The 7,500-nt window shown below is 40.7% G+C and overlaps 1 protein-coding gene across 1 annotated transcript in view; it reads left to right on the top strand.

Moving 5' to 3' along the window:
• Window positions 1-3,234: 3,234 nt before the first annotated feature.
• LOC122263952 (rab-like protein 2A) overlaps window positions 3,235-7,500 on the top strand; it is a 107,339-nt gene continuing 103,073 nt past the window's right edge. Inside the window, exons 1-2 of the mRNA XM_086549335.1 lie at window positions 3,235-3,657; window positions 6,633-6,759. The gene's annotated coding sequence lies outside the window, so the exon portion shown is untranslated. The remainder of the gene's footprint in view (window positions 3,658-6,632; window positions 6,760-7,500) is intronic.

Below are 7,500 nucleotides of genomic sequence, written 5' to 3'. Positions count from 1 at the left end.
GAATATATGTTAATAATAGATGTAATAGTACCATTAGAAAGATAATGATAATTATTACAACTATCATTGTTTATATAATTTTATCAATATCATTTTCCTTATTACCATTGTATTGTCATCAACATTATCATTATTCTCATAACATTATAATCATCAGCATGATTAATATTATTTTTAATATTACTATTATCATCATTATTTTTTTATTACCGTTAATATGATTATCATCAATCATAATTACCAACATCATAACTAATGACTATTTTGATCATGATGCCTTTAGATGACCTAGCTTGACATGGCCTGCGTCCGGATACAAGCTGACGGTTACGACTTCGATAACGTTACAATTTCCTAATAACGTAGTACTCGACAAACTCCTTACTATATCGTAAAACACATAAACTCACATTTTGTGTAACATATAACGACATTGTAAAGTCAATGTTTACATCGTGGGTTAATTTCCCGAGTCGCTAGGTGAGAGAGAGAACAGCGTGACATCTGGCTGACCAATCACCAGTCAGCCTGTCAAATGTAATAGCCAATTGGAGGCCACAGATATTATGGGGGAGGGAAGGGGGGAGGGAGGGAGGGAGGGAGGGAGGGAGGGAGGGAGGGAGGGAGGGAGAGAGAGAGAGAGAGAGAGAGAGGGAGAGAGAGAGAGAGGGAGAGAGAGAGGGAGGGAGGGAGGGAGGGAGGGAGGGAAGGAGGGAGGGAGCGAGGGAGGGAGAGAGAGAGAGAGAGAAAGGGAGGGAGGAGGAGGGAGAGAGAGAGAGAGAGAGAGAGAGAGAGAGAGAGAGAGAGAGAGAGAGAGAGAGAGAGAGAGAGAGAGAGAGAGAGAGAGAGAGAGAGAAAGAGAGGGAGAGAGAGGGGAGAGAGAGAGAGAGAGAGAGAGAGAGAGAGAGAGAGAGAGAGAGAGAGAGAGAGAGAGAGAGAGAGAGAGAGAGAGAGAGAGAAATGCGTGCTCACTAGTCTGCGAATAAAAAAAAGGCTCATTTGATATCATACTATTTGTACTTTAGTAATCAAATATACTTACGCAGTCTCTCTCTCTCTCTTTCACACACACACACACACAAACACACGCGCTCCCTTCTTCATACACATTTGAATGTAAGAGAATATTGGGTTGTAGATACTATCGGTTATTATACATCGCTACCATTCCATAGAAATAATACCTACTTGTATGCAAAATGAAAATAGCGAGATCTGTAACTCTTCGCAGCCTTAAATTCCCATGACTAATAAATAATGTAATATTTAACAGGAATCAAACTCATTTGAATAGAATCTTAAAGTCTTTAATTTTAATTTCACGTCCCAAAGTTTCAAATAAATAGATCCAGAGGTAAGCAGTAACATTATTTGCATTATTATTTTTATCATGATTATTGCTATTATGATAATAGTTAAACTTTCATCATTACAACGATAATAATAATCATTAGTATTACTGCTATCATCATAATTATTGCTTTTATTATTATCTATGTTATTATTATTGCCATTGTTGTTATTGTATTCATCATTATGATAACTAGCTTTATTATAACATTACTATTAATATCATTATGATCATCATTCTGATTATGATGACGAAAGATGACCCAATTTGACCTGAACCTGATGTTACTTGGACTCTGTAAACACACGAAAGTCCCCATATGCATTGGGAACCTCACTGCTATAATATCTTTTGCAGTGTGAGTGTGGCGTTGTTATGCTTTTGTATGGTATACCGTACTACAAGCATATCATGCATCATATCCACGAAAATCTCTCATGAGTTATTTAATCTGCACTTTTTACAAAAAAACAAAAAACAAATGAAGATTTTTTATGTGAATATTACACAAAACATAAATCTAAGTCGTTTAACAGAGTATTATTAATCATAGCAGGAACAATTCTAAGCACATATATCAAGATCCTGACTCTCCTTTGCGTCACTGCTTCCCGCGTTTCCAGGCTTCCACTCGTGGATTATCGCGCCTCTGGGCAGACCTGGGATCATTATCTGAGGAACTAGGAAGCCAAACATAGATCGGTACCCTATTTGTTTTCCGCGGCCCATGGCGACGGAGAGTCTGTGGATATCGGGATCTTATTTATTATATATTGTTGCGCAGTTCTTTTATCCTTTTAACTTTACCGTCTCCTGGCATTTTTGTCTTTATGTCCGGTCAAACTTCAGTTACAATGTAATATAACTACATGATTGATCCCAATGCCAATTAGCTCATCAATATCATTATCTAAAGTAATACAGAATACTGAACGTTGATAAAGGGTTTAGAAAGAAGAAAACGCGCTTGCTCAAATTTAATCAACTACGCCAGGCAATAAGCAGATTATATAATTACGCGTATGAGACCCCTTCAGTCATTCACCGAACACAATATCTACAGGCTCATACAGGCCAAGACCATGGCTACTTGTTTTTTTTACACTCAACTAATCGCAAACAAGTAAAAAGACTCACGGTCATTAACAAGATTATAGACGACCTCACCGGTGTTGACAAACACGGCAGGCAGGCAGCACAAAAGCACGGAATTTACACAACTTTCATACTTAACAAACCAACGGTGACTCTGAAAAGCATCAGTTATTCACATTCACCATACGCGATTGGAAGAGGTGACCAGTACGTCATTGAATAAGTAATAAACGAAACTTTCACAAACTAATTAAATAAATACCTTACAAAATCAACACAAAGGTTACGAAGATTTGTTGCCATGGCAAAGAATTTAAGAAATATAAATAAACATAAATATATATGCGCGTATGTTTGTGCGTATACATGCATACGCAAACTCTAAAATTTTGGGAATGCGTTATTTTGTATATGTATGCTGCTTGAAGGTTATTCGTGACATTTTAGCGTCTGAAGTCATGAAAGTAAACTGTCAAAATAGACGTTAAAACACTTATTATTCAAAGTAGTAATGATGAAATGAGTATATCTAACTTTACTGAAATATCAAATAATGGTGCGAGACCGTTAATGCAGTGCCACAAATTACACACAAACGTCAAACGGGACTCCTAGAATCAAGTTACAATTGCTCCGTAATCTGTTTCCCTTGTCTGGACACTATTTACAAAGGCTAGCCAATGAGCGACTTCGGCCCCGCGAGCCAACCAATCATATCGCTGGGGTTCACTCGTCCCTTGTTTCGCAACAGTTCGTGGCATCGAACTCAATGCTCAGTTGTCTTTGAAGGGAAAGGTTGTGAACGTGTGTGTGGTGTTACAGTATCCGTAATACGTGTTTGTGAAATCTGTGGTGAAAAATGTCTAATTAATTTGTGAATCAGAGCTGATGTATTGTGTACGTATCATGCAAACGTATAATAATATGCATATGCTAATAGCACACATGTGGGGTGTACTAATTACTTGTAATGATGTTTCTCAAACCGCGAAAATGTAGTTGTGATTCATGGTTATTTATTAATATTTCGTGTTTAATGGATTATATATTTGTTTTGCAAATGTTACAGTACTATAAAAATACGCAAAGGAGATTTGAGTGTCGATGAAATACATTCATTCTAAAATGTGAAGGTAATTGACGATGGAAGACATTTCAATGACGCCGTAATGTACAAGTCAAGATTAAGTGATAATTTTCATCTGAGAAAAGTAAGCACGTTATAAAGTCATTATCTTTAGTAGTAGACTAGTGATTACGGTATAGAGTAGTTTGTATTGAAATGTTTAATGATGTCTAAATTGCTCTTTTAGGTGCTTCCGCCTACTTAATAGCCCAATGGGTCGTTGGAAAATTAATGACCAAAATGCTACCAAATGAGCATTATGGCCTTTTCATGTTACTAGAAGCGAGCTTGTTTTTCGCGGTCTTGAGTTGGCCGTTTCGAAATAGTTTTGGTGATGAGGATTCCGGTATCTTGCATGGATTTATGATTGCAACAGGTTGATGCGTGTGCTCTGGAATATTCGAGGTAGTTTATTAATTAATATTAATTCATAATAAGCAAATATGTAAGGTCTAAGTCACCTATTATGAAAGAAAATGATAGGTGAATATGTAACGCCCAGTCACAAACGTGATAATCAGAGAATTAAAAGGAATGAACGTATTATTAGGCTCGTGTAGGTGACATCTCGGTTGAAGACAGTGACCGTAAAGAATATCAGGTCGGAAGTAACTGCAAGAACAATCAAGGTAGTTGTTCGTCCGTGACATATTAAGCTTTAGGTCTTTAGCTTTTATTTATTTTCTCAATATGCTAGTGCAATTGCCCGTCAGTTATTTAGCGACAGCATAGCCGATTGCATTGTCATGGTGTCTAATGCGTTCGCTCACCGCGCCTCCTCAAGAATTGGTCGTGCCAACTTCTAACTCGTTATTTTGAACGATTCTGTAAATTGTCAATCCTTTTAACATAATGCCACGGCAGAATGCAACACTTCAACTGCAGCGTATGACCCCAACCACTATTCTGACGTGACAAGCGGTCCACAATAAAGAATGTAAAAAACTGTAACAGCGAAGATGATCGTTCGCCCTGTTTAAATTGTTATGAGCTAATGTTTAATTTTCCACCATTAGCGTGTAGCAATAACGAATGCAAACATGAACCGCACCGATTACACGACGTCGTGTGCTATTTCCACCAGGAGCGTGGGACCTTAACCGAATATACGAATATAACAAGGAGGACATGGGCCAGGTCCATGGGGGGAAAGAAGGTTAGGGTGGGGGAGAAGAGTAGCTAGCTAAAGAAGTCGAAATAATACTTGGAGGATTAAAAGTTTGAGGGGCTTTTCCCTCTTGCCTGATTTGTTTTTGTTTTCTTTCGTACACTGCAGACACGCTCGGGAGTCTTTTCATGTCAGTTGCCATTGAATTGTCAGTGCTTGAGTGGACCCTTGAGTGGTCCTTCGATACCGTCCGAGTTGCTATTTAAATAATTTATGGATATGTAATTATGATTACATATATAAGTATAATTAAATCCAACAACCGTTTTTGTGGTAAATTTTCCGAATAACGCCGCGTTACGAAATACCACAAAAGTGGTATCGATGGATTCCTCTCAACCTCTACTATTCATATATAGTGAAATTAATGAGCGCTTGCACCCCTGGACCCCACAATCTGGGTCTCTTTTCTTAAGGCACTTCGTGCTACCTCGTCCTACTTCGGGGCATATTTCGCTTGGCAAAATCTTAACCCAATGACTACCTAGCTTTGCCTAGTTTTGAATTAATCCCTAGCACAGGGGGCTTCGCCCCCCCCTGGACCCCCCTTTTTAGGGCACTTCCGTGCAACATACCTTGGGCAAGATATCCCGAATCCACCATCTCGCCCTAAAATTCAACAAGGCTGTGTGCTACGTATTTACGGGATAGTAGAGCAAGCTGTGGACAGAGAAACCCCAAGGAATTACCTGCATGTGTTGGTTATGTTGGAGGGAGAGAACAGAATGGCGCTAGTTGAATATTCCATGGGGTGTGTATTTACAGTAAATAATTATAACCCCCACCCTCTATCCCCACCCACCCCCTGAGTGAGGCGAGTCGTGGTCGGTTATCTGGTCTAGTTTTCCTATTGAGGAATATATGAGCACGAAGACTCAGTTGGCTGTCATCTGGCGCAGTGTGAGGTGTTAATCCGCTTTGTCGCGGCATTTTCTTATACAGTGACTAATTAGCATCATAAGTATCACGAAGAGATCACAGCTCCCTCTTCGCCAAGGATTCTGACTTCAAAACCTTGGGAAGTGAGGTAGGTGTTGGGTTTAAGGTTTTCGTGCTGTTGATACCGAAAAAACAGTAGCACGAGTGTTAGCACGGAAGTGCTTAAAAGGGGTGTTGGGTCAGGGGGAGGGCGAAGCCCCCTTTGGTTTAGCGGCAAACTATCAAACCTAAGCAAGTAAAGCTTAGGTTAGGTAGGTTAATTGGTTTAAGATTTTGCATACGGAAAAATATGGCAGAAGAATTCATATTTTACCCCGTAATTTCCAGATGATCTACGTCATGCCCTCCCCCCCCCCCTCCCTACCTATATCGCGGAACCAGATTTGTGGGCTTCAGGGGTTGGTTGGTGGGCTGGATCGCTTGCACAGAAGGCATGTGTTGTTGGGTGGGCAGGGTGTGTGGCAAGGGCAAGCGGCTGGCTGGCAATTTTGGGTGGTGCAAGTGTTGCATGGCGGGTGCGAGGCGGGGGGGGGCTGCAAGCGCTCATTAATTTCCTATATATGGAATAGTAGAGGTTGATGCGGGACTCCATCAATAAACTTTTTGTCGGTGGGTATTTAGCGACGCGGCGTTATTCGGAAAATTTACCCTTTTTTTTTTCTTTATTTTTTTTTCTTACGCCCGCGCACTCGATCCTCCAGCAGTGTTACCACATCCATTGTTGGGGGATCTGGTGCCGTTGGCGTATGAGATGTCTCTCCCCCATGCGTATCTCCTCGAACCCCTGGAGGAGATACGAGTGTTGGAGAGACACCCTTCTTTCTTTTCTGTTTCATCGAGCGAGTTCCGGTTGTACGATGCATGGTCGAAGTCTCGTGAGGCTCCAACCATACACTCGCACAATCTGAACGAACTCGTGTTTTGTTTTAACTCATTGTTTTCTTTCTTTTCAGGTCAGTTGTCCAAAGTGTTTGTCAGAGGAAGGATCATTACGTGTCGCCAGGGTCATCAGGGTCATCGTCTACAAGGGCTGCGCGGTCGGCGCGCCTGCGTCTGTACATTGGTTGCGGTTCCATTAAGGTAAGTGGCAAGCTTCTGGGGAACCATGAGTGGTTTTGGGTGCCGAGATCGTTGTCTCTGATTCGTCGAAAGTTATGATCTTCCATCAAATCCAGCTTTTCTCAGACTCTCTTTGCTAGGTTATGAATACGTATATTCATTAGTATGATCTTGTATGTATCATGCAGTGTTCTGGCAGAAGGGATGTTTTGGGTTTAGCGACATCCGGCTACCCAGATGAGGGATTTATTCTGAATTGCTTGTAACTTCAGCATCGAGCTACGCGAGATTGTGTTTAGTGGCACAGGAGGGTATTCAATTATTGGTCTTATTAATGATTTGTATAATTGTAATTTTGTTCTTTCTGAGCAGCTTGAAAATCGTTTGCATAGGGCGAGCTGGTTATTGGCGAGTCTTACTCGTTCTTTTACGTGGGGTGCCAGTCCTCTGCAGATGTTGAGTCCGAGGAGTTTACCTGACTGGGTAAAAGGGACCTCAGTGTTGTCAATCATTATTGGTAATGGTGCAAGGTCGGAAGTAACCGCTAGAACAATCAAGGTAGTTATTCGTCTGTGACAGATTAAGCTTTAGCTCTTTAGGTCTTTAGCTTTTATTTATTTTCTCAATCTGCTAGTGCAATTGCCCGTCAGTTATTTAGCGACAGCATAGCCGATTGCATTGTCATGGTGTCTGTAATGCGTTCGCTCACCACGTCTCTTCAAGAATAGATCATGATAACCTCTAACTCGTTATTTTGAACGA

This window comes from Penaeus japonicus, unplaced genomic scaffold (genome assembly GCF_977035675.1).
Source record: "Penaeus japonicus unplaced genomic scaffold, GWHDUDI00000001_assembly GWHDUDI00000022, whole genome shotgun sequence".
Classification (NCBI taxonomy): Eukaryota; Metazoa; Arthropoda; class Malacostraca; order Decapoda; family Penaeidae; genus Penaeus; species Penaeus japonicus.
Note: the sequence above shows the minus strand (reverse complement) of the source record. Positions and strands in the feature narration are given on the sequence as shown.